This window comes from Carlito syrichta, unplaced genomic scaffold, assembly GCF_000164805.1.
Source record: "Carlito syrichta isolate Samal-C Ts95f unplaced genomic scaffold, Tarsius_syrichta-2.0.1 Scaffold289201, whole genome shotgun sequence".
Lineage (NCBI taxonomy): Eukaryota > Metazoa > Chordata > Mammalia > Primates > Tarsiidae > Carlito > Carlito syrichta.
Window position 1 is genome coordinate 33808 of NW_007233297.1, and position 10822 is coordinate 44629.

Consider the following 10822-nt stretch of genomic DNA (forward strand, 5'->3'; position numbering starts at 1 on the left):
CAGCCTCGACATGCTGGGCTCCGGCGATCCTTCCGCCTCAGCCTTCCAAGTAGCCGGAACAACAGGCGCACTACCACGCCCGGCTAGTTTTATTATTTATTGTAGAGACGAGGTCTCACCAAGTTGCCCAGATGGGTCACGAACCAACAGGCTCAGGCAATCCACTCACCTCAGTCTCCCAAAGCGCAGGATTACAGGCTGAGCCACCGAGCCCGGCTTGAATTTTTTTTAATGGTACAAGAAGTAACCCTGGCGGGAGAGGGGTAAGCATAGCCAGAGATGGGACAGGACTTTCCTGATGCCCCCATGGCAGGTGTCAATGCCAGAGCACTAAGGACAAAGAGTGAGGCAGCCCAAGACAAAGGCCTCAGGCCCTATAAAATGCACGCCCATGCACTGGGGTCCACTCTCACCCCAGAGGGGATGCTTCCATCCAGGTGTGTGTGTAGGCAATGTCTCCAAGGTGTGCGTAGATGGGGGGGGGCACAAGGATAAACAAGGGGAAGGGGAATGAACTGAAGAACAGTATGTGAGCATAAGAGGAAAGTGTGAAGGACAATAAATGATTCATTTCCAGAATGGAGTAAGGTTTACTGACTGACCAAAAGACAAAACAAAGGGAGGCGTGGTCATAGTCACACCTTGGGGAAATTTACTTAAAAATAAGAAAGCTGAGCTGGGCTACGTGGCTCAGCCTGTAATCCCGCGCCTTTGGGAGGCTGAGGTGAGTAGATTGCCTGAGCCTGCGGGTTCAAGACCCGCCTGGGCAGCGAGACCTCATCTCTACAATAAATCAAAAAATCAACCAGGCGTGGTAGCGCGTGTCTGTAATTCTGGCTACTCAGAAGGCTAAGGGGGAGGGATTGCCGGAGCCCAGTAGGTTGAGGCTGCGGTGGCCGGGAGCGGCCACTGCACTCCAGTCTGGGCGACGGAGTGAGACTCCAACTCAAAAAAAAGAAAGAAAGAAAGCTGAAACCCTCCAATCAAATAGCAACGAATACTTATTTTAACCTTATTTGGACCAGAAACTGTTTAGGTGATCCTGTGGAAAAATTGTGACTCCTGTATTACTCAGTCAATGAGGGACCAGGGGAGGAGTTCAAACACTAGAAAATGAAAAGCAAATCAGCCAGGCGTGGTAGCGCATGCCTGTAATTTCGGCTACTCGGAAGGTTGAGGCAGAAGGATCGCCGGAGCCCAGCAGGTCGAGGCTGCGGTGGCCGGGAGCGGCCACTGCACTCCAGTCTGGGAGACAGAGTGAGACTCCAACTCAAAAGAAAATAAAAAGCTTGTTGTAACCACCTCGGGTGTGTCTGCACACCAGACACCCGATCTTCAGAGACCATCATTAAAGTCTCGCTTCTGCTACACTCCACGTCTTTGTGTCCATCCTTTGATTTTGGATGGGTGAGTTCGTTTCTCACAGAAAAGGGACCCCACAATGTTAGAAGATGAGACTGGCCTCAAGTTACAGCTGAAAGCATTGCAATTAGACCCAAGAAACTAGAGCTGTGGGTCTCTTCTCTAGAAATTATGAGAAAACACAGAAGTGTGGGAGAGCCATTTTCCCGAAACGCCACAACATCTTGACTCTCCTGGGCCAAAGTTTGTTTTTTTGCAGAAAATGGATGCCCGAAGATCTCACAGGGGCCGAGAGCCCCTGAGAGAGAGCACTCCGGATAGGCCTGGCCTCTCCAGCCCCCTGGGATGCTTTTTACTCTAGAAGTTTAAACAGTCACTTGCAATGCGACTTAAAAGTCACATGCAGATGCCACTTAATGATTAACAAATAAATTCTCCCCACGGCTTCTGGGTAAGTTTTAATTAAACCCCTGGGGGTCAGCCAAGCCTCCCTGTTTCCCTGAGGCCTGCTCCCCACGTCCGCAGCCCCCGCCCCCCCACCGTGCCTCTGCAATGACAATTACCTACCCCAAATGAGACCAACACAGTTGTCATCACAGCCACAATTAGTCTAGGTTGCTTTTGTCCTTCCAACTTCTTTTTCCTCTTTTGGTTTTTATTTTAAAATTGTGGGGCACAATTCAGGGTGAAGTATACAAATATTCGTTGTGCAGATACCCTTGTTGATGAGGTGTGCCCCCTCTTCCCCAGGCAGGTATCACAGCTGTCAATCCCCCCTCCCCCCGCAGTTCCCTGCTACTGTCAATCCTTTTCTCATAGTATTAAGATAGTTCAAGACCCACTTATGAGTGAGAACATGTGATTCTCAGCTCTTTGTTTCTGTGAAAGATCACTCAGTATTATAGACTCTAAGTCCATCCAGGTTGCTGCAAAGTTCATGATTTTGCTCTTCTTTTTTTTTTAACATATTTTTTATTTTAAAATTGTGGGGTGCAATTCAGGGTTAGGTATACAAATATTCATTGTGCAGTTACCCTTGTTGATGAGATGTGTCCCTCCTTCCCCAGGCAAATATTGACTACTTTCTTATAGTATTACGATAGTTGTTCTTCCCCCATCAGCCCTAGAGATTGGCCTAGCAGGTATTAATTATTACCCTGTTTTAGTGACAGGAAAACTTAGGGAGCCAGGTGACTCCTTGGTCATTTGGCCAGCAAAGGTGGACTTGAAACCTAGAAGCCGAGTCCCTGGCTCCCAGTTCAAACACTCTCTAAATAACACCGCCCAGCCCTGACCCCTCTCCTACCAGCTCTATCTCCACATACTACCTGTCCCCTTAAAGCCTAGCTCTTCCCAACACCAAAAGCCCACAGTGTCCACACAGCAACCCAGAACAACCAATCCCTCCCCCGGGAGTCCCCTTACTTCCTCCTCACACCCTGTCTCCTCACTACCTAGCCAGGTCCCTGGAGCAGGAGAGCGTGTACCCCATGGGGAGGTCATGGGTCTCTGACCACAGGCCTCACTCTGCCTCTGTCATGCCAGAGCTCTGCCGGATTCTCTGTCTCCATCCATCCCCCACTCCCATCCCACAGCGAAGGAGAGGCTCGGCGTTTGTTTATTTGTTTATGTAATCAGAGTTCGGTTGCACAGCATCCATAGCTCACCAAGACATAAAACACCACAAGAAGGCAAATATTAAGGATGAGAGCAAAGGAGATAAAGAGAAAGAAAACAGATTTTTAAAAAGCGAGGTGGAGGGCAGGCACAGTGGCTCATGACCGTGATCCCAGCACTTTGAGAGGCCAAGGCAGGAGGATCGCTTGAGCCCAGGGGTTCGAGATCAACTGGGCAACATAGTGAGACCTCATCTACACACACACACACAAAAATCAAAATAGTTAGCCAGGTGTGGTGGCGCGTGACTATAGTCCCAACTACTTGGGAGGCTGAGGTGGGAGGATTGCCTGAGTCCAGGAAGCTGAGGCTACAGTGAGCTGTGATTACACCACTGCACTCCAACCTGGGCAACAGAGTGAGCCAGAACTCAAAGAGAGAGAAAGAGAGAGGGAGAGAGAATATGGAGCTGGGAATGAAACTAAAAACTGTAAGACCTCTGCTTGTCCTAAGGGTAGGTCGTAAGTTTGACTCAAAACTGCCTAGCAGCCAACTCAAAAAGGAAAGTCTGGTCTGTTCTGGAGCTCACAGTGTCCATGAGATAAAGCAGAGACAGACTACGCAGAGAAGTACAGCTATTCTTGGAACCAAGACCAGACAGAAATTTTTCCCAAGGACAGTCTAGCAAGATGACGGTGGTTCACAGCCTCACCATTGCCTTGATGGAGAGTTTCCCAGGATAGATTCTAGAAACTGCCCTCAGCACGCAAAAGGTCACTGCCCCAAAGGACCTCTGTACTTGTGAGAGTGACAGGACGCAACACCTGCCCTGCTCTCTCCTGATAAGCTTGATCTAATCTAAGGCAGGATTTCTCAACCTCAGTACTATTGATGTTTGGGGTCAGGTTATTCTTGTTGCAGGGACCGTTCTGTGCCTTGTAGGCTGTTTAAACAGGATCCCTGGTCTCTGCCCACTGGATGCCAATAGCACCCTTCCCTCCAACTGTGACACCACAATGCCATCTTCACATGTCCCCTGGGGACAAAATTGCCCCTAGTTGAGAACCAGTGATCCAAGGGTTGAAGTCATCCTGCCTATTTTGCTTGGATTTTTTTTTTTTTTTTTTTTTCTTGAGGCAAGGTCTCATTCTGTCACCCAGGCTGGACTCCAGTGGCATAATGCGGGCTCGCCCCAGCCTCAACCTCCCGGGTTCAGGCGATCCTTCTGCCTCAGCCTCCCAACTAGCTGATACCATAGGTGCGAGCCACCACACCTGGCTAATTTTTAAATTTTTTGTAGAGATGGGGTCCCGCTATGTTGCCCAGGGTGAGTTACTCCTATTTTCTTTTTAACACAGAGAGGCAAAGAAGGGACACCTGGTTTTATTTTTTATTATTTTATTTTTTACAGCTTTATTGAGATATAATTTATATGCCATAAAATCCACTCATCTCACATACACAGTTCAGTGGTTTTTAGTATATCCTCAGGGTTGTGCAACCATCATCACTATTCAATTTTAGAATTTTTCATCACTCCAACAATGAACACTGTGCCCTCGGTGGTCACTTCCTTTTCTTCCCTTTCCCCATCTGCTGGCAACCACTAACCTACTGGTTCTCTCTATGAATTTGCGTATTCTGGACACATTATATAAATAGAATCACGCAATATGGGGTCTTTTTGTGGCTGGCTTCTTTCACTCACCACGATGTTTACAAGGCTCATCAATATTGTAACTATCAGTACTTCAGTCCTTTTTATTGCCAAATAATACAACATTGTATGGATACATTCTATTCTATTTATTCATTCATTAGTGTGTAAACATTCATGTTGTTTAAGCTTTGGGGCTGTTATGAATAATTCTACTATGAACAATCATGTACAAGTTTTTGCGTGAATGCGTGCTTCCAGTTTTCTTGGGTATATGCTTAGGAAGGGAATTGTTGGGTCACATGGTAACTCTATGGTCAATATTTTGAGGAACTATCAGTTTTCCAAAACGGCTGTTATCATTTTATAGTCCCACCAGCAATGAATGAGGGTCCCAATTTCTTCATCAACACCTGTTACTGTCTTTATTTTAACCATTGTCGTGGCACTCGGGTGGTAGCTCATTGTGGTTTTTGTTTTCACTTTCCAATTGTTGTGCATCTTTCATGAGCTTATTGGCCATTTGTGTGTCTGCTTTGGAGAAATGTCTGTTCAAATCCTTTTTCCTTTTTTTTTTTTCTAGAGTCTCACTCTGTTGTCCAGACTGGAGTGCAGGGGCATGCTCCTGGCCACCACAGCCTCGATCTGGGCTCCGGTGATCCTTCCACCTCAGCCTTTCAAGTAGCCGGAACTACAAGCACACGCTACCACGCCCGGCTAATTTTTGATTTATTGTAGAGACTTCCCATTCTTCCCTTGGGTCTTGCCAAGTTGCCCAGGTGGGTCTCGACCCCGAGGGCTCAAGCAATCCACTCACCTTGGCCTCCCAAAATGCTAGGATTAAAAGTTGAGCCACCGAGCCCGGTCCTTTTCCCTTTTTTTAAATTGGATTATTTGACTTTTTATTGTTGAGTTGTAAGCCTGCTTTACATACTCTGGAGACAAGTCTCTTATTAGGTATGATTTACATATATCTTCTCCTATTCTGTGGGTTGTCTTTTCACTGCATTGATGGTATCCTTGGAAACACGAAAGTTTTTAATTTTTAAGAAACTCAATATATAGATGCTAACAACTATAAATTTTCTTATTTAACCCACTGATTATTTAAGTATGTGTCATTTAATTTCTACACATCTATGAATGTCTCAAATGTCCTTCTGAATGTCTCAAATGACTTCTTATTTAATTCTATCATGGCCAGAGAACATATTTTGTATGACTTCCATCCTTTTAAACCTATTGGGCCTGGGGACCAGACATAGTGACTCATGCCTGTAATCCCAGCATTTTGGGAGGCCAAGGCAGGAGGATGGTTTGAGGCCAGGAATTCGAGACCAGCTGGGGCAACATAGCAAGATCCCCATCTCTACAAAAATAAAATAAAATAAAAATTAGCCAGGTGTAGTGGCACATGCTTGTAATCCCAGCTACTCAAGAGGCTGAGATGGGAGGATTGCTTGAGCCCAGGAGTTGAAGGCCACAGTGAGCTATGATCCCTGCAGAACAAGACTCTATCTCTAAGGGAAAAAAAGAAAATTATGGGGCCTAGGGATACAGATTTTTCAGGTCAGTCTGGGCTTCGAGAGCGTCAGCTCAATGGGTTGGCCAGCCAAGTCCCACAGAGGGTTGTCTCAGGGGCTGGCAAGCCTAGCCCCTGGAGTGTTGGCTCAAATGGACTGACAAGCCAGGTCCTGAGAGTGTCTCAGCTCGAGTCTCGCCTTCTTCCAGCAGCTCTCCTGGTTCAGCCAGCTCTGTCCGCTGGCAAGGCAGCCTCTGGGGTGCACAGCTCTTCAGCTCCAATGATCTTCCTCAGCTCTTCAGGTCAAGGTTCTTGTCTCCTGCCCAGGAAGAATGAGGGACACAAATAAGAATGAGGGACACCAACAACCCGGGAAAGTGAGAAAGCAGGAATTTTTGAAAGGACAGAAACGCTGGCTCAGAGGGAAAGGACCAGAATGGGTTGCCAGTCTGGGGCCACAACCTGGTGCTTATATAGCCCTAAGTCCAAGCCAATTGGTTAGTACTAGATGTGAGCTGATTGGTCCACACTAGCAGTTCTGATTGGTCAGTACTAAGGCCCGATTGGCAGGAGGTAGGGGCTTAATGGTGAGCTGATTGGCTGCTTTTCAACCCCGCAGTGAGTACTTTGGCTCTAGCTTGAGCAGCTCATAGGGAGCTTGTTTACCAACGCTGTGCCTGAGAGGCCTGCTGGAAGTTTGCTACATTGTTACTGGAGGACCCGCCCTGTCTGCCTGCCTAGGCTTTTCTAGCTATCTCCTGTCTCACTAGTTTTATGGCCTAACATATGCTTCCTTATGGAGAATGTTCCACGTGTACTTGAGAAGAATGTATATCCTGCTGGGTGTTGGCTGAAAAGCGCTAAAGACGTCTGTTAAGTCTAGTTCATTGGGAGTATCGTTCACATCTTCTATTTCCTAGCCGATCTTTTGCCTAGTTCTATGCATTATTGAAAGTGGAATAGTGAGTGGATTGCCTGAGCCCGCGGGTTCGAGACCCACCTGGGCAACTTGGTGAGACCTCATCTCTACAATAAATCAAAAATTAGCTGGGCGTGGTAGCGCACGCCTGTAGTTCCAGCTACTTGGAAGGCTGAGGCAGAAGGATCACCGGAGCACAGCAGGTCGAGGTTGCAGTGGCTGGGAGTGGCCACTGCACTCCAGTCTGGGCAACAGAGTGAGACTCCAACTCAAAAAAAAAAAAAAAGGTGGAATATAGAAGTCTCCAACTATTAGTGTCGAATTCTCTCTCTCTTTCTTTGGCTCTGTCAGGTTTTGCTTCATGTATTTAGGGGCTCTGTTGCTTAAGTTGTTATACTAATATTAGACAAAAATAGAATCTAAGACAAAAAGTGTTACTACAGATAATGAAGAGCATTAACAAGAGGTTCAATCTATCATGAAGGAAATAATAAAGATTAGAGTAGAATTAAATGAAGTAGAAAATGATAGCAAAAATCAACAAAATGAAAAGTTGGTTCCTTGAAAATAATCAACAAAATTACAAACCTTTAACTACACTGACCAAGAAAAAAAGAGAGAATACGTCAAATTACTAAAACAGGAGTGAAAGAGGGAGACCTTACTACTGATCTTACAGAAATAAAGTAGATTATAAAGAAATAGTGTCTGTCTAGTAAGTCCAACATCTCGGCTTCCTCAGAGAAGAAAAAGCCTATTGATTGCTTTTTTTATTCTTGTGTATGGGCCATACTTTCCTGTTTTCTTGCAGGTCTCATAATTTTTTGTTGAAAATTGGACATTTTATTTATTTATTTATTTATTTATTTTTAACTTTTACTTATTGCTTTTAAGATGTGGGGTACAATTCAGGGTTAGGTATAGAAGTGTTGATTATGCAGGTACCTTTGTTGATGAGATGTGCCCCTTCCTCCCCTGGCTGTTTCCCTCAACTTCCAATCCCATTCCCCTTCCCTGGCAGGAAAATTGGACATTTTAAATAATATAATGTGGCAACTCTGGAAGTCAGATTCCCACCCCCTCGGGATTTTTTGTTGTTGCTGTTTGTTGTGGCAGCTGCTAATCCTGTGTGTGCTTGTTTAGTGACTTTCCTGGACTAAATTGGGTAATGTCAGTATTCTTTATCATGTGTGACCACTGAAGTCTCTGTTTGGCTGGCTTACAGTCAGCTAATAGGGGAACATAGATTTCCTTAAATGTCTTTAACCACTAAATATCTCACTCTTTGCTTCTCAAACAACCAACTTTTTATTTTGTTGGTTTTCTTTATTGTTTTTCTATTTTATCTTTTTTTTTTTTTTTTTTTTTTTTTTGAGTCAAGTCTCACTCTGTCGCCCAGCCTGGAGTACACAGTGGCATAATCACGGCTCACCATAGCCTTAACCTCTTGGACTCAAGTGATCCTTCCACCTCAGTCTCTCTAGTAACTGGGACTCCAGGCAGAGCCCCACCATGCCCAGTTAATTTTCTTTTCTTTCTTTCTTATTATTATTTTTTTTTGTAGAGATGAGCACTCACTATATTGCCTGAACTAGTCTTGGACTCCTGGTCTCAAGCAATCCTCCCACCTCAGCCTCCCAAAATGCTGGGATTACAGGCATGAACCACTGCATCCAGCTGTTTTCCTATTTTCTTTTTGTTGTTGTTGAGTCGGAGTCTCACCTGCTGGATTCAGATGATCCTTCCACCTCAGCTTTCCAAGTAGCTGGAACCACAAGCGGGCACCACCACACCCAGCTCATTTGTTGATTTATTGTTGAGACAAGGTCTCAACGTTGCTCAGACTGGACTCAAACTCCTGAGCTCAGGCAATCTTCTCACCTCAGCCTCCCATAGTGCTGGGATTACAGGCATGAACAACCGAGGCTGGCTTTGTTTTTCTATTTTCTATTTTGTTTATTTCTGGGGGAGGAAGTGGGACATGACTTCAATGCTCCAGCAGTTTGTAACTCTTACCTGGCATTCACTTCCCTTTGTACAGAGCCTTAAGGTGGGCCAGAGGCATGATTACACTTGTATATTGCCTTCTAGACTCCTAGGAATAAGGGAGAACTTTGCAAAGCCCTCTGTGGACATCCCCAAATGTCCTTAGATCCCATGATGTCTCTGGATGTTCTTTGTTTGGTATTGGCTAGCCTGTTTTTGCCTCAGCATGTCTCACCATCTCAGACAGCCACAATTTTTTTTAACTGCCACCAATTATTTGACCAGTGCCCTAGGATAGGGCTTTCCTCAGTGACCAAATACAGATAAGTTCTATGAATGAGGCTTTTCCAGAGGTCTTCCAGACAGGTCAGACAGTGACAGTCTCTAAAGATCAACTCTGGGGATCTTGAAGCCCATTTTACCACCCTGATGGCCATCAGACCCCTGGTTTTCACAGTTACCATGATTACGAGGCTGCTGATTTCAAGACTACTACGGAGCTGGAAAGAAGGATGGGATGCATTTTGGGAGGCAGAGGCAACAGGATTGCCTGAGGCCATGGGTTTGAGACCATCCTGGGCAACTTGGTGAGATCTCATCTCTACAATAAATCAAAAAATTAGCCACTCATTGTGGCACACAACTGTGGTCCTGCTACTTGGAAGACTGAGGTGGAAGGATCGCCTGAGCCCAGCAGGTCGAGGCTGCAGTGACCACGAGCGTGCCACTGCACTCCAGCCTGGGCAACAGAGTGAGACTCTAACTCAAGAAAAAGAAAAAGAAAGGATGGGACAATACAAAGCTCACTGTTCTTACAAGAATCAGCTATTTTGTTTGGGGAAAAATGCTCCTCAGATTGCTGCAAACCTTTGGTTAATTTCTAGAGTTCCGAAAAACTTGATGTTGACAATCTTTGCCAATGTCCTTGTTGCTTTGTGGAGATGTTCAGAAGTGCTTCCTCCTGCTCTCACTTAGGAACGTGTACTGGTGCAACCGTTATGGAAAACAATATGGCGATTCCTAAAGAAATGGAAAGTAGAACTACCATGTTTTCTATATCTTTGCGGTCAGGAAAAAAAATTTTTTTTTTTGAGTTGGAGTCTCACTGTTGGCCAGGTTGGAGTGCAGTGGCATGCTCAGTCCACTGCCACCTTGACTTGTTGGGCTCAGGCAACACTTCCGCCTCAGGCTTCCAAGTAGCGGGAACCACAGTTACATCCCACCACGCCCTGGTAATTCTTTGATTTATTGTAGAGACAAGGTCTTGCAATGTTGCTCAGGCTGGTCTCGAACCCCTGAGCTCAGGCAATCCTCTCGTCTCCGCCTCCCAAAGTGCTGGGATTATAGGTGTGAGCCACCACGCCTGGCCAAAAAAAAAGTTTTAAGAAAAAAAAATAGAACTACCACATGACCTAGTAATCTCTCTTCTGAGTATAAACCCAAAAGAAATGAAATCACTACCACGCAAAGATATCTGCACTCCCATGGCAGCATTATTTACAATAGCCAAGATATGGAAATAACTTAGTTGTTTATATATATGAGGGGGGATGCCATAAAAATGAAAACATCTTAAGAGATGTTATCTGGCCAGGTCAGTGGCTCAGCCTGTAATCCCAGCACTTTGGGAGGCCAAGGTAAGAGGATTACCTGAGCCCGTGGGTTCGAGACCCGCCTGGGCAACTTGGCGAGACTTCAACTCTACAATAAATCAAAAAAATTAGCTGGGCGTGGTAGCGCGCGCCTGTAATTCCAGCTA

At 45.6% G+C, this 10822-nt stretch overlaps 1 pseudogene; it reads left to right on the forward strand.

Annotated features, from left to right (window-relative positions):
• Positions 1–279: 279 nt before the first annotated feature.
• LOC110595296 overlaps positions 280–10822 on the forward strand; it is a 15682-nt pseudogene continuing 5139 nt past the window's right edge.